General features: G+C 46.1%; 1 long non-coding RNA gene across 1 annotated transcript in view; it reads right to left on the bottom strand.

Annotated features, from left to right (window-relative positions):
• Positions 1–15,899: 15,899 nt before the first annotated feature.
• LOC146805791 (uncharacterized) overlaps positions 15,900–26,632 on the bottom strand; it is an 86,623-nt gene continuing 75,890 nt past the window's right edge. The window contains exon 3 of the long non-coding RNA XR_014967511.1: positions 15,900–18,424. This is a non-coding gene — a long non-coding RNA (uncharacterized LOC146805791). The remainder of the gene's footprint in view (positions 18,425–26,632) is intronic.

The following is a 26,632-nucleotide window of genomic DNA, read 5'->3' as shown; positions in this document are numbered from 1 at the left end:
TGCTCCAGGTTTAAATGTCCCGTCCTCGCAAGCACCAGGAGACCCCAAGCCAAGGCACCCCAAGCTCCGCTGCACAGCGCCGTCCACAGGAAGCGCAAGCATTATTTTGTGTCCCGACCCGGACCAGACCCCAGGCGGCGCGCACAATGAACCCGGACGCCTCCGCCCAGCGTGCAGTCAACTTTGCAGAAGCTCGTGCGACGTCACGGGCCTATGCTAGGTGGTGGTGGCGGCGTGCGTACGCTGCAGGCAGCAGTTGCAAGCAGCAGGTGGCGGTGCGCATGCGCTCGTACTTCAAACAGGGCCGCGCGCGTGGCACTGGTGGCCAATTGCAGTGGCCTTTATAATTTATTTGGGGACACTGACACTACTGTAACAGTAGTGTCAGATTCCCCAAATAAATTATAAAGGCCGCCGCAACGGGCCACCGGTGCTGCGCGACCGCCACCCCAAAAATAGTGCCGCCTGGGGCGGACCGCCCACCTCTTAGCTACGCCCCTGGAATCAGGTGAGTGAGATGGGGCGTGAGAAGATGGGATGAAATGGGAAAAGGGAGGGTGGGGAAGGGAGATGCAATGGTGACTGAAGTGTAATGGATGGAATGTAAGTGGATGGAAAGAGATGGGAGAATGGTGGGATGGAATGCAATGGGATAGGGGATGGGAAAGTAAAAGGGATGGGGTGCTTGAGAAGATGGTGAGGTGGGATTTGATGCAAATGGGATGGGGTGGGGTGAGATGTGAGGAAGAAATGAGATGTGAGGGTAAGGGATGAGATGGGCATGGTGGGGGTTTGGTTTGATGGGACAGGGTAGGGTTGTGGTATAGGGTGGGACAGGAAGGAGTGGGCCAGGGTGGAATGAGGTGTGATGAGAAGGGAGGGTACAGTGCTGCATGGTAATTGTTACTTCAATGCTGCACACTGGAGAACTGAATGTCAGCCTTGGATTCATGGAGAATGTGAGAAAGGACAATTGTAAGAGCACTTTTCAAAAACTTCAAATAAATAAGAGTTATTGGCACCTGAAGCATTACTACAATAACAGTAAATTGGATTTATTTTCAAATTAAATAACATATTCTATAATTACTCACTAAGGGCCTCATGTAGGTAAATAAATTTTACCGGTTCTTAAATACCGAGCCGTACCGAATCGGTAAATTAGAATCGGTAAGTTATATGTAGGTAAAAATTCGGTAACAGTTACCGATTCGGTAACATTCGGTAAATACGAATCGAAATTCACCGAATCGGTAAATACCGACGTGATAATTACCGATTCGGAAAATACCGAGGTGGTATCTACCGATTCGGAAAATACCGAGGTGGTATCCACCGAATCGGAAAATACCGAATCGGTATGTACGGATTCGGTAAATAACATCACATGACTTGACGAAACAGCTAATCCTGTGCAACGACAGCCCACCCAACCAGGAACTGCCCACACCCAGGCAGGTGTACACAATTAGCCGACGTGGCCACACCCAGGCAGGTGTACATAATTAGCCGAGCCTGGAGAGGCTTGGAGTGCAGAGGAGAGGCAGGGAGCAGTTGCATGTGCGAGCGGGAAACGAACAGCATGTCCAGCCAGAGAACACAGAAAGACGGAGGGGAAAGGAGGAGGAAGCTCAAATTCAGCCCCAAGGAACTCCAGGTGCTGGTGGAGGAGGTGGTGAAGCAGCACCAGAAGCTGTTTGGGAGGCAATCCCTGCAAGTGCCTGAGGCTGAAAAGCGCAACATATGGCTGGCCATCCAGGCGCAGGTCAATGCTGTGGGAGTGACCCACAGGGACATTGAGGTCCTCAAAAAGCGCTGGTATGACCTGAGGATTGTGACCAAGAGGAAGATGGGCGACATCCAGAAGGAGGCCAGCCAGACCGGAGGTGGAACCAACAGGGCACCTGCCCTCACCGAACTGGAGGAGCTGGTGGCGGCCACAATCGAGCAAGAGAGCGTCGTGGGTCTTGGGGACGCCGACAGCTCTGCCAGAGCCGCAACACACCAAGGTAAGACGAAAGCACAGCAATGTAGCCCCCCCTACCCCTATCCCACATCCCCCATTGTGAAACGAGAATCACACTGCAGTCCACACGTGTCAGTGCAGACAGGCAATGCATTCCGGGAGATGTAGTCAGGGCAACACTAACCATGACGTAAATGTCACAGGGCAACAGGGCATGTCACGCACTCGAGGCACAAGGAGACAGAGGACAGATTGGAATGTGAAATGATTTATTGTGACGCTTGCAATGCAGCCCTTCGGGGACACTGAGCCAATGTTGTTTTTCTGTCCACAGATGTGACATCATGCAGTACAGGGCATGCTGCAGGGGAGACGGCACACCTGCCACAAAAATCACCTCTAGCCAGCACGAGTTCAGACCAGGGAGCAGGCCCACTGGCAGCCGCACCACCAACACAGCCAGCCTCGCCGCACACAGAGCCAGCATCACCTCACCGAGAGCCAGCATCACCACAACCACAGCCAGCATCGCCACTCATGTTCGAATCACCGGCCACATCTCCGCTTGCAGGTGTGAGAATGAGGAGGCGTCCAGCAGCCAGGCTACGGGCCTTCGACACCTCGTCAGACGACAGCATGGGCCCAGAAGACCGCACCGGGCACCAGGAAGGGAGCCATCCCACTGTGCCCCACACCTCACAGGCAGCACAGACGGGAGCAAGAGGGCGCCGCAGGTCGCGTGTCCAGAGTCCACCAGCACCCACTGACGGCCATGGTGTCTTCTTGGGGCTCGAGGGCCAAATGTTGAAGCAACAGCGCCTGCAATCAAAGGCAGTTATGTCAGTCCAGAGGCACATGCGGGTGATGAAGACAAGCTTAGTCAACATGGACACAAACATTGGCGGCATGGCTGCGGGCATTCGGGACTTGTCCCAGTCAATCCAGCAGTTGTGCAGCAAATTAGATGCTGACATCGAAGCACGGCGCCGGGAACGCCAGAGAAGGGACACTACCAGCAGGGCACTCAACCGTCTGGCAACTGCGACTTCCCTACTTTGCCGGCGCTCTGTGACGATGCAGGAGGGCCTAACACAGTGCTGCAGCGACCTGTCTCGGGGGATGGTGCAGGTGACAAGTGCACTAGGGGTGCTATTGAGTAGTCAGGCGTCGACAACTGCTGCAGGGGATGCTGCGGAGCGCATCGACACCAGCAGCAGCATCACACCCCCCGTCCCAGAAGCACGCAGGAGCAGCAGGCGGCTTGGGGTTGGCTCTAGTGAGGATGCACAGGCCGTGCAATCCACCACTGCAGCGCGTATGCGCAAACATTGATGTGGCCCTGCTTAGCCACTTCCCATTGGGTGACGTAACCCTGGACATACTCCTTGTATAGATGGTATATTGCCAGATTGGCCTGTTCATGTGTTCATGGCGTGGTGCCACATTAAACTACGTCATGACTTCTCACAACTCGCTGTGTCCCCTCACTTACTCAGAAATAGTTGCATGTGATCTCTGCCCGTCTCTCTCTCCCATCGATTGCAGTTGGCACTCTAGCTGCGCTGCCCTCTGGCTGGCCTGACTCATCCTCGTTGTCCTCAACATATGTTAGTTCCACATCTGTACCTTTTTTCGTGGCAAGGTTGTGCAGCATTGCACAAGTGGCAATAATCTTGCAGCAGGTGATGGGTTTGTACTGGCGTGCGCCTCCGCTCTTGTGGAGGCAGCGGAACCTGCTCTTCAGTAGTCCAAACGTGCGCTCCACCACATTGCGTGTTGTTTTGTGGGCCACGTTGTATCGTCTCTCACTCTGGGTTGCTGGGTGTAGGTAGGGAGTGAGGATGAATGAACGGCATGCATATGCACTGTCGCCTGGATGAGTAAGAGGGAACCATCAGTTACATGCCTCTATACACTCTGATTTGCAGGTTTCAAGGGGCGTCACTGTTACTTACCCAGCAGGTATCCCTCTCCGAATTCGCCGGCACTCAGTCGTGTGTAGATCCCACTATTCTGGAAGATGTATGAGTCGTGGGTGCTCCCAGGAAACTTTGCAACAATATCTGTGATGATGTTCCCTGCATCACAGATCACCTGCACATTGATGGAGTGGGTGGACTTCCTGTTCCTGTAGATGTGCTCTGTATCAGCTGGTGGACAGATTGGGATGTGTGTACCATCAATACAGCCGATGACATGGGGGAACTGTGCCATGTGATAAAAGTCTGTTTTTGTTTTCTGCAGTGCAGCCTGTGTGTTTGGGAAGCTTATGTAGTGGTGCATTCTCTGCATCATGGCATCCAGGAACTTCCTGAAGAAACGCGACAGGCAACTCTGGGATACACCACCCACCGCAGCTATCACCACCTGATAACTGCCGGATGCCAGTAGATGTAGGCTGCAGAGCACCTGCACATGTGGTGGTATGGCGTGCGCCCTTCTTGTTGGCTGGTCCAGGAGTGGGTGCAGGTCCCTTATCAGGTCCATGATGGTTTCGGGGTGTAGCCTGTACCTCTCATGTATCTCTGCATCAGTCAGCTGGAATAGTGTGATGCGCTGTCTGTAGATTTGTTCCTCCCGTCGCCACACCCTCAGTCCTGCTGCCTGTAGACGTAGGCGCCTTGCAATGACGTACATGGCGGCCATGTTGTCCACGCTGTTGCATTTTGGGATTGCTTATGTGCATTGTTGATGGTTACCACCTGCTTTCAATCCGTGTTAATTACCGACTCTTATTTACCGATTTTCCTGGATTTCTTAATTACCGCCTGCTCCTACATGTCATTTTAAATTTTTACCACTTCATATTTACCACTTCATATTTACCGATTCGTTAATTATGTATTCGGTAAACATGAATCGGTATTTTGGAATTCGGTAACTATGAATCGGTATTTACCGCCTCATATTTACCGAAAAGTGGTTTTTGGACTCCTACATCTCACTTGTCTGAATACCGGTCGGTAACGGCATATTTACCGAAAATCGGCCGTTACCGACCGGTATTTCGCTACCTACATGAGGCCCAGAGTGCTCTGGTTATCAACCTTGAAAGGATGAAAGGCTAAGATCCACTTTACTGCGATTCAAACTTCTGACCTGCAGGTAAAACTAGAGGTCTTAACTTGCTGGGCCTTCTTGCTGGCTGCTGACGTATTACCACTCCTCCACCCACTCCTTCGGCATCGTAGTGCAGTGTGTGCACATTTTGAAACATAACTAATCAGTCCAGAAAGAAGTGCGGAGGAGCTATTCAGTTTCACAGTCCCGCAGGTTTTATATTACTAAAGAGAGAGAACGCACATATTAGCCCCACCTTCAGGGGCTGGAGCCTACTTCTGCTGCTAAATTAGCTGGGGTAAAGCTGGTTTTGGATATTCGCGCTGAAGAGGAGAGAAAGAGTTGCTTTGCTGCAGAAGACGCAGGGCCTGCGCCACTAAAACATTTTAGAAATGCAGTGATCCAACCTCACGAGCGGGCGGTGGGGAGGGCAAAAGTTTAAGCATTATCAAAATTTCACAGGCACTTTTGTAAAATGCGAGGCATTTTTACAAAAGTGTTGATATTGTGATTTTTTTTGCAATCATGACATCCTGAAGGGTTTGATTTACACCTTAAACAATAAGCATGCTAAATCTATTCATCGGTTTCTATGAAATGGTAAATGCAATTCATCCCGAAAGTTTCCAACAGTCAGTTTATGTGGCATTTAACCGTTTTTCTATGAAATCACATACAACCCTGTGGAGCAGGTAGGCACAGACTATGGCTGGTGCTTTGAAGAGACAGCCATTGTCACTTGGTGCTGTGTATCTGTGAAAGCATGCAGAACTTCCACAGATCTGACCCAGTGATGGCTCTCTGTGATCTCACTTCCAAGCAATCACCTACTCGCACACAATCACCTGCTCACTTGCACGCAATCACCAGGCCTCGGGTCATCTACTGCATGCACTAGCTAGGCTGTGAAACAGTGGCAGTCTGTAGCCAATCAGTTCATGGACTGTCCAGTGCATCACACGTGAAAAACTATTTCAAGATGTTATGCACCTACCACATGTTTACTGCAGAATGTGTAACGTCATGCATATGGTTGCTAGATATCACAGCTCAACACTGACACACAGGTTCACCATAAACCCATGGCAAGTTTAATTCAAGAAACTAAAGAAGCTATAAACATATCACAAACACACCCTCCTTCACCCCCACTCAGTGGAGTGTGAACACGGAAGCACATTGGAGCAACTGTGCTTATAGCAGAACTCACAAAACTTGTGTACTTTGACATTTTTATTTTTTTTGCATATTTATATAGCGCAAACTCGACCCGAAGGTATTAGAGCCAGGGCCGGCTTAAGTGCTGGTGGTGCCCTGTGCGACAATGTTTGTTGGCGCCCCCCAATGACCACCTCCACCACCACAGGTATCTCTCGCTAGCACCCTTTAACAGTGACCAAGTCTCCATAACCACACTCTCTCAGATGCACTGAATTAGTTATAGCGCCACTCATACCATTGTAGGGTGTCCGAGCACTTTGCATCACACACACATTACACAGAGACAATCAATCATACGCGTGTAAATCAGTGTATAGGAAATGTTACATAAGCCAAAGGACTAAAAGTGTAGGAGTCACATGTCATCCATACTGATAGGCAGTATAGTTTAAGAGTGCTTGGTGTGGAGAAGCACAAACTCCGAGGCGAAAATGAAACCGCATAGTTGGGAGTTTTCTTTAATAATAAGAATCGATTTCAAGCCCAATTAACCCTATTTGCAACATTAATTAATGTTCTAATAATGTATACTTTGCAGTCTGTATGCAGTTCCAGGATGAAAGTTAATAGCTCACTATACTATATTAGGACTTTAAGTTATAAATTGCAAGTAACAAAAGGATGTCTCTTTTGAAAGCAGTAACCTGCTGATCTGTTTACATCATACGCACTCTGTAATCTACTTGGTACATGTCCTTTGCAGTAGGCATATTAACCCTCTGCACTAACTTCACCTAAATCAAAACCTCAACTATACAAAATGCTGATCTCTCGCCAGGAAGGTAATTAATCACACAAGTTATCTTGACATTTATGTGAAGCTTGGTAATTGCGGGGGAAGAAACGCTGCAGCAGGTGCTTCAAAAGCATAATAAACTTTCAAACACGGCGCCCCCAGGAAGCCAGTACCTGGTGTGGTGACCTCGAGCTCGAACTCTGGTTTCCAGCACCAAAGGTGGCAGTTTATGCCGGCCAACGGACCACATCCTCTCCCCTTCATCTAACATCACTTACTTGCGCCCGGCGTTCTCAGAAAGTGCCGTGGACCCTTCCTCTGGTCTCTGCCCTGCCTGTAGTCCACGTCCCCGAACAATTAACTGCTTCGAGCCTAGGGCGGTACATCGCTTTACCTAGACTCGCAGATTTGTATTGTATCTCTCTGCCTGCAGCTCCGTCGGCCTGCCACCACCTCCGCCCGGATCGCTGTCAACCTTGCAGAAGCTCGTGTCCTGCGACGTCACGGGCCTATGCTAGGTGGTGGCGGTGCGCATGCGCTTGCATTTCAAACAGGGCCGCGTGCGCGGCACTGGTGGCCCGTTGTGGCGGCCTTTATAATTTATTTGGGGACACTGACTGACACTACTGTAACAGTAGTGTCAGTGTCCCCAAATAAATTATAAAGGCCGCCGCAACGGCCCACCAGTGCCGCGCGGCTGCCGCCCCAAAAATAGTGCCGCCTGGGGCGGACCGCCCCCACCGCCCCCCCCCCTAGCTACGCGCCTGGAAGCATATGTCTGTAGTGAAGCGCGCCCTTAAAACCCCCTCCCCGCCACCCCGGATGGGAGAACTTCTTGCAGCGTTTCCAGCAGTCAGCAGCTTCTCTGCACCCAACAAAGCAATGATCAGAGTCACATCTGTGGTTGTGGTTCTAGCTCTCCTCACGAGGTGTCAGATTCAGCCCTGTGTGAGCAGTGGCAATGCGTCCATTAAGGGCGCTCGGGCGTTGCCCCACAAGCCGCCCGCACCGGCAGCTCCCTTGGCGAGAATATTCTGACAATCATCATGTCAGTCACAGTCAGCATGAACTCGGACTGCCCACCCCCTTCAGATTCTGAAGGGGGAGGGCGGTCCGACGTTATGCTGCTGAGTGACTGACATGCAGCAGACCAGGGGTGGTGCAGTGCGCACAGCAGGCAGCAGTGCGCATGCTGGGTGAAGGTGGCGAATTTTCGCTCCGTGCCCAGTCATGCACACTACTGTCTGCTGTGGCTGGCGCATGCCCATTAGGAGAGCGAGGGTTGAGCAAAGGCTCAAACCTCGGTCTCCTAATGGGCAGGCGGGCGGTGAGTCACCCTGCTCTAAGCCAATGCTGGCGCTGCTGGAGCAGCGTCAGTATTGGCTTAGAGGGGTTGCCAACCAGTGCTGTTAGAAGAGGCGCCAACGGGACCCGGCCGAGAAGCAGAGAGGCGCCGCGCAGACCTGGTCTAGTAAGCTTAGCTTTCTTTTTTAAATTGTAATCCCCCCACCCCAGGCGACCTCCTCCCCTCTCCCACTCGTAAGTTCCTTCCCTCTCGGTTCAAACAGCTAATGCCAGGGAAAACTTATTGCATAGAATGCCTTCCAATTACCTAATGTGAATTGTTTGCAAATGTACTATGGCTGAAAGACAGTGGTACTTTTATTTTGATTATTGCTATGGTGAGAGGTGTCACTTTATCTATTTTTCGCCTCTGCTTGGAATAGGTACTGTTTGCCTGCACCCTGGTTCACAGGCCAGTTTCGAAAGTTGTCATCTTTGCTATTCTTTCAGCCCTAAAGAGTTTCTGGTGTTGCATTTGCTCTTGTCCGGTGAGAAGGCAGTTTTTCCTTTATTTTCCGTACCCATAGCTGTCCATTGATGTGAGGAAGGCGATGCTTATTGGGGACAAATTTGTTCTCCACTAAGGTTGAACTTTGGTGCCGTACTACCTCTTAGGGAGATAGGCGTTAGTCTTCAATGATTGTAGTGCCCTTGGTCAGGTTGCTATTACTAACCTTACATTGATGGTATATAGGAAACCTTTGTGCAGTGTCCTTTTATCTAAAAATGAGTGGCTGAAGCATATTAGAGTCCGGATCAAACCCAGAGTGTAGGAAATATGGGAGCAGTGAAAGTCACTAGGTTCATGCAGTGGAATATAATGTAAGCTTTGTTTTCTTTATAGAAGCCAATAAGTTATGTCAGGTAATTGAGTTTTCCATTTACAAGTATTTTGAGTATTGAAACATGGCCTAATCAACATATACATCCGAATTAAAAAAAATAACGAAATTGTCATAATGGAACAGATTGTTTTGCCCTGAATGAATATTAAAAAGAATATGTAATTTGTGTTACAAGGTTTCATTAATCATCTCCAATAGATAGCCTCTTCACCAAGAGTCTTAATCTTTACTTAAACATGTTGATTGCATTAACGGTATTGTCCAGAATCTGTACATTCCGGAGCGTTTCCTGCTAAGAGGTGCAAACAGGTTGCAAGCCAAGAATACATCCCGCTCTCTATTGTGTTTAGGACAATCTTATTGCGGCTTTAAATTTTTTTAGGTGCTGCCTGAAATACCAACTAAAAATAGTTTAAATCTTTCAGCAGAAAAAGGACGCGCCCAGTTCTATGCTAATTAAAGTTTCATTCTCATGGCTTCTAGAGGAGTTGATTGAATTAGGCTCAGAAAGCATCTCCTCCAAAATGGGTCCTTAAGACAATGAATGGATTTGTTAATGTTGAAAGCCAATTTTGAGATTCAAGGGTAACAAGCATTTGCAATGCAATAGGTCTCGCATTTATACGAGTTTGAGCTATTGGCATTGTAAATGACAATGCTTTTTATTTAAGTTTTTTTTTTTTAAAACATAAATAAAAGGCACTGTCATTTACAATGCTAATAGCTCAAACTCTCGCAAATGCGAGACCTATTGCATTGCAAATGCTTGTATTCTGATTGACGCAACCTTAAAACTGGGGAAGGTGTGACCAGGGGTGCTTATGAGGTGGCACCGGGCCCAGTATGTCTGGCTGCGGGTTTTGTGTTTGTCACTTTGTGAGTAAATCGAGTATTTCACGTCTGCTTGCAGCTGCAGCGGTCTCTGTATACTTTTTTGTTTATAGGTCTTTAAGCCTACACAAATGTTTGTGACTTGTGCTTTATGTGTGTACTTGAAAGAGTTTGAGTGTGTGTTTGTACTTGTGTTGGGGTAAAGTTGATGGATATAAGGATGTTATTACAGATCCTGTCATAATACTTTTGCAAGTGCCTTATCAACCTTCCTGCTTCCTCAAATTTGCTTGAAAATGCTCCATTTATCCACTCTTTTTTCAAAATTTTCTCGGAGGAGTTGTTAGGGCTCGCTCGCTCGCCTCAGTGCAGTACCATGATAAGTTTACGCCTCACCACTTTCAAATGTCACCAGCCGCCACTGTGTGTGAGTTTGCACTCAACCTAACCTTAAATCGTGTCACTGTCACTCGTGATGAGTGAGGTTTGAAGTCTTTGAATGTAAAGATGCTACCTGAGCTAGTGTTCCTATAGAGTATCATTGACATAAAAAGGGTGTTGCTCTGGGTACTGGGGGGCTCCCTTTTGTTCTGTTGTGCAGAGAGAAAGGAAACAGGCACACTGGCACCATGTTTCTCAGTCAAATATAGAAAGGTACTTGGAGGTCTGGGTGCAGGGGGGGAAAACAAAAAAAAGAGGGAAGAGTACCCACTTGACCTGTATTTCTTCAGATTGTATGCATTTAAGCAAGCAGTTGATTCTGTTCCAATCATACTACAATAATTGCATGTATCAAATTTTACAAATTATCATATTTATTACATTCTTTTCATAGTTTTTTTCCAAAGTAGTTCAATAAGTAAGATATTTTTAAAATTTCATACATGCAATTATTGTAGTAGAATTAGAAATACCAGCATTTGTAAAGCACACAGCTACCTCTGGAGACGTGTCCCGGCGCTGGGGGCCATCGGGACGATTGAGCGAGCTACTGCCCAGAGTCACCTGGCGCCGGCGATCGACCCGTGAGCCCCCGTGTTCCGGAGACAGTCGCCCTGGCCGCTGCACCACACCTCTTCCCTTAAAGGGCCCTAAAGATTTGTTTAGGATTCCCATGGAACAGACTAGAATTAATCTTTTTCAGTTTACTCTGTGAGCAGAGAGAGCATTTGAGCTCCTGTTGTAGTATTTTAAATGAAGAGCGGAAGCTTTGAAGTTTACCGCTCCCTCCTTTTTAATTTCACTGAAAGATTTTAAAGAGTAGTTGCCAATGGCATTAGTTAGATATTTTTGCTGAATAGGATCTCATCCCAAAATACTCCTCTAATCAATCTCTTTGATGATTGTCATAGAGCAGGATGATTGCTTCATTTTGAAAACAGTCTTTGGCAAAGCAAATAGATCTCTTTTTTTGGACAAGCATTAATATAGCCAATAGGCTTTGCTTCCAGCTAAAATGTCAGACCTACCAGCAATTGGAAAGCGTATCAATATTACGTGCTCAAAAAAGTACAGTTTCTGTTCTCTGCATCTGGCAAAGCCACAAGACCTTAAAAAAAATCTTAAAAACCCCAAAAGACATTAGCCAAATGTGGCATTTGAGCACAGGCTAGAATCAAACCCATGCAACATGTCTGCTGACACTCATACACTAATTTATGTGTGTTGGGAATCTGCCTTTTCTGCTTGTCCACCACATATGTTTCTCCTTTTTCTTGACCCTATTTTTGCTAACTTTAGAACTACCAATTCTCCTACTCTTGCTAAGCAAGTGTAATGTGCCTGAGAACTCTCTTTAAGCATGGTTAAATTGGCTTATTGCTAATTGTCACATTTAAATTGCCTCTAAGTCCCTGGTATATGGGGTAGAAAGTGCACCCAGTGCCTGTAAATTAAAGGCCACTTGTGAGCTGCAGCATCTATTGGGTCATCCACAACAGTGGCAGTACTAACATGGCTACAGGCCCACCCTTTATAGCCTGAGTGTTGCTGTGTAAAACCTGCAGAGAGACCTGAAAAAATATCGCTTTTTGTTCAGGTAAAGACTGCCCTTTTAAATACAAATGAGTCCCCCCTCTGTAGGCTTGGTAGCCCACAAAGCAGGGTGCATGATATTTAAAAGCGGGGCATAGACAAAATTAATATTACTTTGTCCCTACAGTGACAAGGCCAAATAAAGCTATTTTCACCATGGCAGGCCTAGCTGTCTTATGTAAAAAAACAGAGTACAGAATAAAATAATAATGCTGTATCTCAAAAATAGGACCAGCTAGAAAAATAATGAAAACACTATTTTAATAGTTATTTAAAATACAGTTCCATGCTGTAGTTGAATTTTTAATAATATTAAAGAAAAATAACTTTTAGAAAGTTACATTTACCCAGACTGAAGCTCCTACAGACTAATTTACAATCACTCTCTAGCAAATCTCAGCCTGTTCTTGGCCTGAACAAGGCGTGAACGAAATTCCTCAACTGAGATACAAAATAAGCTGACGTAAATGGCCAAGGATGATACCCCTGATTGCAGCAGACTATACAGGGTGAGGACTGGGGCATTCTGTTAACACTATGGTGTCAAGTCCTGTCAAACTGGTCTGTTTGAGCCACATGTAAAACTTTGGTGCACTTGAAACTGAGATAACAGGATGCCAGGACAATTCTTATGTATCCCCTGTCTGGGTTCTGTACGATTCTGCCTTTGTGTTATCAGACTCCTGTCACCTAATTTGCTGTGGGTACAGGGTCTGATTCAAACTGGATTTTAGTGTTTGGCATGTTAGAATTCTAGTGATTACCATAGTATGCTCCCCTAAACATGCACAACCCTCAAAGCCCAAGTTTAGTGTAGCGCAAGAATTTCACCGTCTTGAAAATGCCCTGGCAAATGGCATTTTGGGTCTGTTTTCAGTAACGCAAACACTACCTACTGAAAAAGTGGGTAGAGTTACCCCCTGGAATTGTTTACCCCATTGGTTATTGGGTGCCAAGGAGTAATACCCACTAGCTAGTGCCAGGATTCAATATGGCATCCCAAGGCACCCCATCAGCACACTTTCTGGACCTGCAGAAGAACAGAAGCGGATTGGACCTGATGTCTGTGATATTTTAAGAGCCTTGAAGGACTGGATCTTCCCCCCCATCTGCCCAGTGCAAAGAAGTGGACTCCTAGGGTCAGCTGGCTAAGCTCCTGTATGGGTGCAGGGAGATAGCAAGCTTCAAGGGGCCTTTTTCCTAAAGATCAAAGCTGAACAGTGGTAAATGTATATGGACTGGACTTTGCTGTTGGCCTCTCCCTGATACCCTGAGAGTCTGTAAGTGTCCTTCCCTGAAGTCCCGGGGGCCTTAGAAGTGTACTACCGTGACTGTTTTGTTCTTAGAAGAAATGTCAATGTTTTTCTTCAGAAAAGTGACAAAGTGCCTTTCTGCACTGACAATTGAAATCTTTTCAAACTTTTTGACTTTCAGACTTTCACTGGGACAAATCTGCTTGTTGCATTCGACCAGGGCTCCATTGCAGCCAGCCTCAACTCATGCCTGGGTACTGGTCTACCACTTCCATAGACTATCATTGGCATTTTGTGCTTTTTGTATCTATTTCTACATACAATTTTAAAAAGAAATATCTCTGATCTCCCGTATTGGGATTTTGTTGTTTTCGTGTAATTATATTTATTACATTTTACACTATTTTTCTAATTTGGATTGGAATTTTCATTGCTGTGTCTTTTAACCTTATTACTGTTTTGGTACTGCCTAAATAATATATACATTGTCCTGAGGTAAGCCTGTCTGTTCTGTGCCATAGCTACCAAGGGGTTGAGCTCAGGTTAATTTAGTGACCTAGAGGGCTCACTGTCACAAAAGTAGTGATTATTAATAATAATAATCTGATTAACAATAATAATCCGATTTCTTAATATTACATTTGTGAATCTGCACAAACTGTACAGAAAACACTATGCATTCACATATGTGTAGCCATGAAAATAGTAGTTCTGGTCACAAGGTCATGCCTGCTGCAACAAATCGACTCAATTGCTTAGCAAGACTGCTCTGGGCCCTAAGGAATTTATACTCAATAACTTAAAAATGCCACCAGTCCTAAATTGCACCCTGGTCCCTTCCATACTATCCCAAGTATATGAAGGCTGTCACCAGACAGCACCAATGCTCCACATGCACTTCCAGCCTTCCTTTCCTCTGAATGCACATAGGACTTTAAGATTAGAGAATTGCAACCACCGAGCACGGAAATATAAGCGCAATGCCAGTACTTCTCCTTCCATCGCCCTAAAAGATTTACAGGTGAAGCTACTAATTTATCTGGATTTTTGGGTCACAATTCCCCTAATAAATATGGGGCATGAAGATTGGAGGCCAATTCCCATGATCACTACTCCTACTCAAAGGCCTTCCAATCTACCAGATACTTCAATTGTTTTTTAACAATTCTTGCAGCTACAATCTTATGTACTTTATGTTAATTTTCAGCATTCCCCTGGTTAGCACAGGATTGGGAACTACGGATGTTTTTCCGGACCAGAGTTTCTACAAAGATATATCGAATACATGAAAAATGTTAATGGAATAGGGCAATTTTTGTGCTACAGCAACTGGATTCACAATATCTCCAATTGAAAAATAAAACAATGAGTCTTTCTAATAACTTTGGAAAAAATGTCATATGTAGTTACTTAGGGGCATATTATCAAGGTCTTGCTATAGACTTATTGCTGCTTTTAGCGTCCGTTTTTGGGTGAAAAGCGGCGATAATTCTATCGCACTATTATCAAGCAAGCGCTAAACTGCTTTAGCGCTTGCTTGATAATGTTAGTGACCGTTTTCAATTACGCCTTGCATGTCATCGCTAATGACATGTAAGGTAGGCGTTCCTGACTTAAAGTCCATGAAAACGGTCGCTAACACAACATCGCCCTATTACCAATGCGGCCCGAATCCAGCGACGCGTTAAAAAAACGTGCGCTAAACGCGTTTATAGCATTTTCCTGATGCCTAAATGAAATATGACTTAGCCATACATTACATGGGAGGTGGATAGTCAGGTTACGACCACGCTTGCCTATTAGCAAGCTTTTTTTTATCGCACTGGGTTTATCGCAGGATTTCTCCCGGTAAAACCCGCTATCGCTGGCTTTCACATCACATCTTAGTGGGCGCCTTGATAATAGGCCGCTAATGATGTGATGTGAACCAGCGATAGACGGCGATAAAAAAAAATGCGGTAAACGCGCTTAGCGATATTTATCGCATTTTGTTGATAATATCCCCCTTAGTGAGTAGCAATACTTTCTCACCCACTATGTATTGACTTACAGTGGTTCTTTTATAATCAGAATATTCTGATTACTAGCTGTAGCTTGAGATGACTTTTTAACTTTCTTCAGGTCAATTAAAGTTCTTCGACTGAATGAATTGATGTGATCAGGAACATATCTAATGGTATTATTTTCAGATGAAGTCCATACATGCAAGAAAAGGGTGATATCCTGATAATTGAATGTTCAGTAATGGTAAATGTTAATTCTGCAAACCACACCTTAGTCCAATCCTTCGCTTGTTGCAAGGTTTGATATTATAAATCTTTTTAAACACATTAGTTTAATATTTCAGTCTGCCCTTTGGTCTGGAGATGATAACTATTAAGCAGATTGACTTCAATATCTTATTCTTTAGATAAAGCGCAACAGTCAGTAATTAATACAGTAGAGGTACAAAGATTTGTGTTAACTCTTGTGAAGTGAGCATCCCGGTATTGATATAACATTACCCATTTCGATTAAATGGTCCACAGCCATTGAAATTACAGTGAGTGGAGCTGGACTCTTGGGGAGTGTACAACAAAATCCATTGACACTGCTTCCTGGGTGGAAAAGGCACTGATCTGAAAAGGCGCACAGGTTTAATATAGGAACTCTTTATCTGAGCAGAAATGGAACATGGTTGTACATGTGGTTTTGCATCAATAAATAAAGTTGGCCACCAAAATGTTTTCCTCACTGCTGCTAATGCTTTAGCTGTTCTGGTATTCCCTGACAGTTTCAGAATCATGAAGTCAACTCTTAGCGTGTTGTCTTAATTAAACTGGCAGCAAGTACATAGCCTTTCCTTGGTACAGTAGTTCATCTTTCTCACGTCTGTCTTCCTATTCTCTCAGGAAAGCTTCTTTATCTTTAGTTTATGTTTCTGCAAATAGTATTGTCAATAATGATTCCTCTTTAATTAAATGACAGTTTGAAGTTGAAGATGGCAAGATTAATGGTGGATAATTATTCAGTTTATTCTTCTGTTCAGGTTGACTCTGCAGAGACGTAGGGTCTGCTTTACCACAATTTGTATCTGGTCTAAACATAATTGTAAATTCCCAATCAGTCCATTTGTAGTCTGCGGGTTTCTGCAACTGGAGTCATCCGCAAGAGAAACTTTTTTGAAAATAATATTTTCTTTTTTAGACACGCTTTCACAAAAATGTACTTAGCCAGTTGGAGTACAATGTTACATTCATCAATTCCAGTTTTGGTTTGGTGAAACTGCAGTAAGTGTTTTATTTGTTTTCAACTGTAGTGTGGCCCCTACTTGAAACAAACATTTGCAATACAATAGGTCTCGCATTTGCGAGAGTTTAAGCTATTTGCATTGTAAATGGCAATGCATTTAATTTATCTGTTTTATGAACCAACACATAAATAAAAGGCCTTGTCATTTACAATGCCAATAGCTGAAATCCTTGTAAATGCAATACCTATTGTATTGTATTTGTGAGATTTGTAGCTTCCTGGATTGAGCGCATGGTAAATATTTATATATTTTTTGGTTTTTTTTGTCTTATTAGTGCCACTATATTCCAGGGGCATCTGAGGGTTTAACGAGTGAAACAGAAAGCATTTCCTTCCCAGTTCTGAGGTGTGTTGGCCACCACCTGTCATGCCTGGACAAGGTGTAGGCACGGCCTGCAGGTGGCACACACTGTCCAGTCTAGGAAATGAGGTCATGGTGGAGTTAAAAGCAGGGAGTATGAACAAACCACAAGTTCACCGGGTACATAGCAGAGACCTCGCTTCATGGCTAGATTTGACCAGAGGTGGAAATAGAAACCCAAGGTCTAATCAACACAAAGTGGAGCCGGTGAGGCGGGACTCACAGGCAGCAGCACTCAATGGACTTTCAGCTCCGAGGAACAGCAAAGCGGGGTAGGGGCCAGCGAATCGTCTTCACCGCTATGTGCATCACGGAGGCTAGAGGGAGGATTGAATTTTATACAATAATCGCTACAGCAGATTTGCAGTTTCGTCATGCGGCATGCCACTTATTAATGCACTTCGGAAAGATAAAAGGCTGAGTTGGCCCCATAGAGGTCCAAACTTGTAATATGTACCCAATACAAAAAGATAGAAAAAAACCTACTTTCTACCTTACAGAGCAACGTCATGGACTAGCCCATGTTCATCTGAAACACTGCTACATAAAGGCTACATACCGTACGAGAAACATGAACTAACCCTTGTAGCAAGCTGAACAGTGTTTCCAGGAATCTCTCTAATTTAAACATCCGCTGACGTCTAGGTAGAAAGGCCGAAAGGCTGGTGAACATTCAGAGCAAACACACGTGACTGTCTCTGGCCCAGCCCTTCCAACTAACAAAAGGCACCAACAGGTGGGGAAATATTCTGCTTCAATTAGAACAGTACACCTCTAATTAAGTGAGGAGGTAAAGTAGCTAAATTGGTCTCGGATGACCTTGGTTCAATCCTAACTCCCACAGTCGCTACGTCATGTAATCCTCGGCAAACGACCAGTGTCCCTTATCTGCCAGCATTGTGAAGCTTAGAAAAGGCCTAACTGCAGTCATGCAGGTCTAAATAAGACAAGGAATGAACAGCAGGCAGGACTTCCCTAACAAAAGACATCCGGCCGCTCGCAGGCAGCTTGGAACAGATGACAGTATGAGGACGCCATGTTACAGTTTCTGTGCTGAAAGGCAGAGGTAAGAAGCAGAAAACAGAGCAAAAGAAGTGGACAGAAACTAAGGCAATGTTCACAGCTGAATTATTTACAAATCGGCTCACTCTGTGGTGTGTGCTGAGTTCAGAGCGTCAGAACACAGCATTGGTGTTGGAGGGTGTATTAAGGGAAATGCTGGAAACAGCGACGGTGGAAAGCAACCTTTTTAAAAAAGAAATTATCTTCAACAATAGATAAAGAAAGTAAGTGTAAGGAGACTGTGCTTGACCGGGGCTCCTTCGCTTTGACCGGAAGTGGTGTATCCGCTGCGTGAACGATTTAGGAGGCAGCAAAGAAGATCGACACAGCAGTGATCCAATGGTAAGTAGGAGGTGGGATTAAAGTCCTTTTGTTGACCACAACAGTTCTTGCAGACAACTCATGTGCAGTAGGCTCGACCTAAAAAGAAAAACACAAAGGTTAGTCAAAGTCAGCTTCAATTGGAAGCTTTCTGAATTAAATAAATGTCATGACTGAGGCTGTAACTGAAATACCAGCAGATAGGCCTACATCTCCCAAAAGTCTAAGATCCTTCATACATAGCCATAAGCACTTAGAATTAGGTAGAAACACTGTATTGCTCATTCACCAACAGGCTGAATCCAGATAATACAGGATGATAAATGAGCTGGAGTAAGAGGAGAGAGGGGGAAGTTTGAACGGCACAATGATTCCTACCTAGGGAAGCCACCCACAATAAAGATGCAAACGGTAAAGAATCTGGGTGCGAACTGTAATGAGGGGCGAATAATCCAGTGCTTAATTTGTAAAATATGAAGTGCAGGTGCTCAAATGTTTGTCGGAGGACACACCCATTTTCTCTGGCTCCACCCACTTCCTCCACTGGCTCCACCCACTTACTATATTAGCTCCACCCACATCATCAACTGGCAGTGCTAAAAGTCAGATGTAATATATACCTGATCTAAATTTCTCCAAGGGAGTCTTCCTTATAATAAGGTTTTGATAGGAGGTTCCCCTGCCCTGTGAACATTTTGAAAAGGATTACATCAAAAGTGCATTTAAAGCACAATTTTGGAATAAATTAGCTAAAATCACTAATGCATTGAAAAGGGACAATTTCAGTGATGTATGTGCTGATTTGGGGAAAGGACAATACTGGGGTAGGGTCTGCCATTTTTAACAGAGTCTATGATTTAATAGGTACAACTTTGACATAGCTTATGTGGCAAAATAAACCAAAATGTTGTGAAAACACTAAACAGATGAACTGAATAAAATCAGGCAATACACTTGAATGAGTCAGTCACAGTCACTACCAGTGGCCGAAGGGGTATGGGGTTATTCAGTATAGTAGAGTATTAAAACATATTACATCATGCTACTACTACCACGCGGTGACGTGACCGGCTGCGACCGGCATCACGCCACCACCACACTGCACATTATGCAATATTCCTGCACATTGGTGGCGGCGTGGCGCCCTGTGTGACATTGTTGGTGCTCCCCAATGACCACCCCTCACACGCATTCCCTCAGTACAACCCTTTAACACTGTCCTTCAAGTCTCCATAGCATAACCACTGTCTCTCAGATTAATTTAGTTTTATAGTGCCTCTCACACCAGTGTAAGGCGTCAGAGCACTTTGCATCATACACACACAGCATAGATACAATCCTACGTGTGTAAATCAGTATATAGGGAATGTTACATCAGACAGGACTACAAGGTATAGGAGTCACATGTCATCCATGATTGTCATTGTAGGCATATATAATATATTTTAAGTGTTGTAAGTATGGAAAAGCGCAAATTCAGAATTTAAAAACAACAGCATTGTTAGGGTTACTCTCCAATAAGAATTGATTTCTACCCAAATGAACCCTTTTTGCAAGATTAGGATAATGAAAGATTGGACAAAAAAAACATATAGCTGTAATATATAACTTGCAGTTTGCATGCAGCTCTTTGATGACACTCAGACTAGTTAATAGCTTGCTGTTCTATGATAGGATTTTAACTTACAAACTGCAGGTAACAAAAGGATCTCTCTGACAGAAGCAGTAACACACTGACCTACTTTACATTATATGCACTTTTTCATCTGCATGGTAAACGTTTAATGCAGCAGGTATATTAACCATCTGTACTACCTTACAAGCAGTCACAACTCCCCCTAGACAAACCTCCTGTCTCTCTCCAGGAAGACAATTAATCACCAGAGGCAGAGTTAACTTGACATTTTAATTTATGCCTGAAAATTACTGGAGGCCAGGAAGGAACTCAGCAGCACTTGGTGGGCTGTTCTGAATAGCGTCCAAGGGACCCACAATGTGTGCTACCTTTAGCCAGTACAAGGCTTTGAAGAACTAGCATAACACAATGCGTTGTAGGACTTTTAGTTTTACTTTATAACATTGCAAGAATGTGTGCTAATGACAGAAAACAGGACTACTTGAATGTGCCACTCAAGGCAAAATAAATCTTTTTTTTTTTACTTAAAAGCCAGCAGCAGTGGAGGAATAACTACATCCGTGGGCCCACGCTATAAAAAGTAATTTAACATAATGCAGACAAATATAACACTGAACACTAGTGCACAGCTGATGGCAAAAAAACAAGAAGATCAAGTCTACCCGAACGTGCCAGTGTTCAGTGTTATATCTGTCTACAAAGCATTCAAATGGCTTAGTATGCTAAATAATGTTTTATTGTGTGTGGGGCTCACAGCTGCAGTTCTTCCGCCACTGCTACCAGCTTTTAACTTGAAAAAAATATGTCTTTCGTCGCAAAAGTTAAAAGCCAGCAGCAGTGGAGGAAGAGCTGCGGCCGTGAGCACCACATACTATAAAATGTTATATAGAATAATCAGCCACTTTGTAGACAAATATAACACTGAACACTGGCACACAGCTGATTAGAGAAAAACAAGATTAACTGAACATGCCACTCAAGGCAATTTTTTGCCGCCAACACTGATGCACACCAAGAAGACAGAACCTATAGCGACGAGAACCGCGCTTCAGAGCAGAGTCAAGAGCACTCGCCCAACATCAAGCACCAGCCTGGAAAAGGTAAGCTGTTCTCTCGGGTGCTGCTCCTGCAACTCAGGGGTAGAGTTATTGGTTAAAATGGGAGTGTCTCCTCCATTGCATCGTAGAGTGCGTGCTTGGCAGCCTGAGACTTAGTGAGCAGAGCGGCTCCTCTAGATCAGCGACGATGTGCTTGGTTAAGAGCCCAAGGGTTATTGAGAGGCCCTACCCGGTAGTTGTAGAGTGCTTGGTTAGAAGTCCAGCCCAACTGCATTTTTATTATCATTTTTTTAATGAATAAAATACTTCCTTTCTGTAGGAACTTTGAAAAAGCTGTGGGTGGAGCATCCAGAGCAAGGATCAGGCATGGGAGACACAGCACAGACATGGCAGGCATATTACAAGCAGAGTGGGCCAGGACAGGCACGACTGGTATAGTACGGCCAAAGCAGGCACAGCAGCAGCATTAACACCCGCAGAGAGCAGGCCGGACAGTTGTAGCGTAAGTGGGGCAAACTGTGAGCAGGCATAGTGCAGGTGTAGGGCAGATCCGGAGGGCAGGCAGGGCACACGGAGGCAACGTGCAAATTCTATTGTTGTGAATTGTTTTTTCCTCCGGTAGTGGTTTGAAAAACAGATACATTCAATCAGAACAGTGAAGTAATCAGTCCATTAACAGGGAAAGACAAATCCAACGTCCAGAGTTTGCCCAAAAGGTGATAAAAAAAACCTTCCCAAATTTTGCCCTGTAATTTAAAGTACTCGTGCTGGTGTTTCTAGGGTATGCAAAGTCACCGCTCTTTGAGGGTGGGCTCGTATTTGCTAAGGTTTTGCACAGGCAGTCACGGTGCGAAAAGCTATGCAAAACGTGTCGATATACTAATCATTAAAAAGCATGCAAGAGCCGCGCAAAATTGTGCTACCCATAGTATATATAAGACTTCCGGTCCCGTGTTTGCTCAAAATATGGCCAGTGGTCCTGATTATGTGGCTATAACAAAAACCACAAAATCACTGTGCCCGTGGAACCAAACGAACGCTAATGTAACAAATTAAGCACTGGGCATAGTGCAGGTGTAGGGCAGATCGAGAGGGCAGGCAGGGCACACGGAGGCAACGTGCAGCTAGGAGAGGAACAGAGCAGACAGGGCATATGCCCAGAGCATGCAGGGTAGACTAGAGGCACAGTCCAGACAGAGTAGGCACAACCTTGGCAGGACAAGTACAGTGCAGGCAGAACGATATGACACCACGGACAGAGCTGGCACAGCGCCTACACAGAAGGCAGAGGCACAGGCCGCACAGCACAGAAAGCGGAAGCATGGCTCGGGCACCGCTTAATCAGGACAGCACAGGCAGGACAGTGACAGAACGGGCAGGAACAGCGCAGAGCTGCTTTAAGGTGAGAGGTAGTACCGGGGTCACTGTTAACTCCGATTCTCCTCTTGCCCTCAGGCCTGCTGCGTCTCTTCCTCTCTGCAGAAACTGCTGGCATCACACAGGGCCACCGGACGGACTGCCTGCCCACGCCTATCTGTCTACAAAGCATTCACATTGCTTATTTTGCAAAATAACATTTTATTGTGTGGGGCCCACAGCTGCTGTTCTTCCGCCACTGCAGCTGGTTTTAAATTTAAAAAAAAGATTTCGCTGCAAAAGTTAAAAGCCAGCAGCAGTGGAGGATGAGCTGCAGCCACGGGTCCAACACTATAAAATGTTATTTAGCATAATAATGCATTTCAAAGATAACATTGCAGACAAATATAACGCTGCTAAACTTACTGGCACTGCGGAACGGCCTTTTTCATTTTAATTAATCTGCGATGGATGAGGCCTGCTGCAAGACACGCTGATTGCCTCTGACTTCGGATAATGATTAAGGCGGCAGCTGCGCAGTATGCGGGGCAGGCCGCGGGTGAAAACACTTCTCATTGGTCCAATGCGGGGCACAAACTTGATGATTTGACAAGGAGGGACGGGGCCAGGCTACTAATATGTTTTGCAATCGGCTATTGGTAGTGCATTATGCTAGCGCGAGCGGCGCTACCAATCATTAGTGCCAATATCGGCAACTGTTGTCACATAACACATAGTAAATACATAAATAAACCACACGACACTTTTTGTAAGTGGAGAAATATTGCTGCAGGTTTATTAGCATAACCAATATGCAAACATGGTGGGTTATCTTACGGGCGATCCGATCCCAGGGCAGGCCAACCCCTAGCAGCCTGCCCGTCTGATAAGCCTAAATTACACCATGACAGTCGCCGATTGGTGCATACCAAATCTTGGGAGGGGCCACCCCTCCCATCCGTGGACCACCAGTCCACGTGCTTACTTACGCCCCCCCCCCGAAAGAGGTGGGCGGAGCGTATGCTGGCAGCCCCCGGTTGCTCAGACCCACAACCGCCCGTAGGACTAATGGGGCGCCGTAGTTCTTCCAGGGGACAACTCTAGACATCCCTGGGTATCCTGGCTTAGCACCACGCTGTGCTGCTGCATGAAGTACCCCTTGGTATCTGCAGACTCTGGATCGCCCTGTAACTCCTCCACAGCCTTGGGAGTGGCCACCGTCACTACCAGGGCCCCCCACCAAGGTAGCCTTATTTCCTTACAACCTGCTGCAGCCAAAGTTTCCCCTAGGTCCAGTAGGAGAGGATCCATGCCTAAACTAGAGAGGTGCAGGCACCCTGTGGACTCGGCATGTATAAGACCATGCCTGATGAAGCCAAAACATCTTATTGCTGGGATTCTCCCAGGTCCAGCCAAAACAAGTCTTAACCAATACCGGACCGGAGGCCATCATGCCCCATCAGGACAGGTGCCCCCATCCATTCTAAACTCCCCATGGATTTATGACTGAATTAACCTGCCTAAAAACATAGGCGATGGTCCAATGATACCTTTGCCTGGCTGAAGAACAAAACCTATTCTAAGCCACTCCTGCCAGGAAGTGCCAATGCGAGTGTAGTTAAGAGTTGACAAGCCCACTCTCCCTCCTCTTTCCTTTTGTTGAATACTGGGAATGCCAATAGTTCTCCTGCTACTTTGTAGCCCAAATAGGTTTCCCAGGAGTTTCCCCCAATCATATGGACCAAATCGCCCCTGTTGGAAGGCCACTTCCACAACCTGCATAGCTGCCAGCAGTGCTGGAGGGCGGGAGAAGTTGCCCGTTGCTCACATCAATGGTACCGGTTTCGTCGAACTCAAGGACGAGCTACTAAGTGAGCTTACCAGGCTCCGCCCTTGAGCCAGAGGTCAGACCCAAGCCCCTCTTAGTTCTGCTGCTTCACCTGCCCGTTAACACGAATAACTGGAGCAACTGAACCACTTTATCGCCATGCTACATGTCCTCTTGGACAGGTGCAAGGGCACCTGTCCAAGCATCCAAACGCAACCAGAAAGTCGGACCGTACCCAGAACGGTAACCCCCAACTGGCCTGGAAGCGAGACAGACAATACTACTGCCTCAACAAGGTATGCCCTTTGCCTATTCCGTGTCTGGCTGTAAGGGTTAGACATTGCCAGTCCCAGTCCCGGGTGAAAATAGGAGCTTTACAGCTGCAGGTGCTAATGATGGAACACGTGGCCTGATGAAGCAGACTGTAATTCCCTTGCTACTGCTGTGCACAAACCCACAACCATTGGCTCTCCATGGTACAATACTTTCATGCTAATCATGGTTTCCTAGGAGGATGTTGACATGTCTATGTTCAAGAAGTCTAACCGTATCCTGAACAGTAACCCCCAACTGGCCCTGATGCGAGACAAACCATGCCAAGGCACATAGGAGATTTTAATAACTAATAGCAGGTCTAACAGCGTCAACAGGCATCCTAAGCTTACAATAGGATTGTTGGAGTAAGGGTATCCAGTGAGAATAAAGACGACAGCCTCCCATCTGACCAACCGTGGTGGGAACCACTCCTGTACATTCTAGTACAAATGGTCCCTGTTGACCTGTCACTGCCTGATGTACGTGACCTAGTTACATGGTCCCTTTGCATGGCGGCATGCCATTGAGACAAACATCCAATCCCCGATAAGTACCACTACCTGCCTACGCTACAATCTTGCCTGGCATTCCTCCATTCCCAGATATACCATGCGATGATTGCTCTACTCCGTCACTTGACCCGACCATACTTCGAAGAACAAACACAGCGTGAAGAAGCGGCCTGTGACCTGCCCCAAAACTCAACAGAATCATCCTATGAGCCGAATGATGTGCGAGCTCGCCGCCAACCTCTGTCAAAGCCTGCCAACCCCACCAGTATTTGGACCCCTATTGCTCCAAAATTGGAGGGGGGAGAGGGGGCAGGGAGGGGCAGACCTGTCTGGAGATGTGTGTAATGGAGGACATGTGTCCTAGAGTACCTATTGTTTGGGTGCAAATATCAGTACCACAAGTACCTGGTGTGTTCAATACTAATAACAGTACTAACAACTCAATCATCGTCTTAAAACAGTGTGTGACAAACAGGGAGATTAAAGGCAGGCTAACCCCAGTGTGACACAGAAAGACCCACCACGTGGCTGTGGCCCAAAAACCACCATCCCGCATCAAACAGACCCGATGGAAAGACAACAAGAGCCTAACGCTCTACACCCGCGGATAACCCAGGAAATAACCAATAACACTCGAGTAAATAACAACGCACATCCTTTCAGCGTCTGAAGGCCTAGCCCTTTCAGAAGTGACCTGGGGACCCAGGGCCAGGCATCAGTGCAGGCCTCGGCACCTGTGGTGTGTGTGATCGTTGCCCACTTCAGTGTGAGCCAGGGCCCGCGATGCATACTGTCTTCATGATCGCTAAAGCACCCGTAAACCACCCTAGCTGTTCCTTGCCGCTAGGGCATCCTGCCCTAAGGAGCCCCAATGAACGACCCGGGAACATTAAAACTCCTTCAACACTAAGCTTAACTCTTTGATTAGCATAGGTGCTGAGTACACCTCCCCCTGATCCCGGACACAGCGGTGAAGAGACCCCGGCCAGTCTAAAGACACCCAGAGCCGAGGGAGCCCTGCGCAAGCTTCAAGTGTTGTTTAAGAGTTAAAACTAATCTGCAGTGCTCCCCAGCTAGCTCAGGCAATGACTATGGCATGCAGATCGGCGACTGGCCCACCGCACATTTACTAGGTGTCCCGCTCACTGAAAACCTGACTGATCACCATTCATGGCGTTAATCTATGCACCTTGAGAAATACATTTCATTATAAGAGTATGTGAACGCAAAGGTGTTGAAACGTTAAACATGAGCTCCAGTTACATGACATACTGAGCACGTCATCGCATCCCTATATTTACCACACACGGGGCACTATCTACAACAAGCCCCTCTATTTGCTAATCAGTGCTGCTAATTGCATATAGTGAAATAATTCCCCATTATAGCTCAGTTGCAGGGCCCGAGAGCTATTCTACCTCAGATTAAACTGCCTGCGAATACGAAAGCTGGGCTGGCCCTCCCACACCTGCATACAGCCAAGTCTGCACAACTCCCGGGGGAGCCCTTAATAAAAGGCGAGGATGGAGGAATTGCACAAGATACACAGCGGCCTCCTCAGAAGGAAGACCCCCCCCAGCTCTTCCCTTTCCGTTATAGGAA

Source organism: Triturus cristatus, chromosome 8 (genome assembly GCF_964204655.1).
Source record: "Triturus cristatus chromosome 8, aTriCri1.1, whole genome shotgun sequence".
Taxonomy (NCBI): Eukaryota; Metazoa; Chordata; class Amphibia; order Caudata; family Salamandridae; genus Triturus; species Triturus cristatus.
The sequence above is the reverse complement of the archived record's forward strand: the minus strand, read 5'-3'. Positions and strand labels throughout refer to the sequence as shown.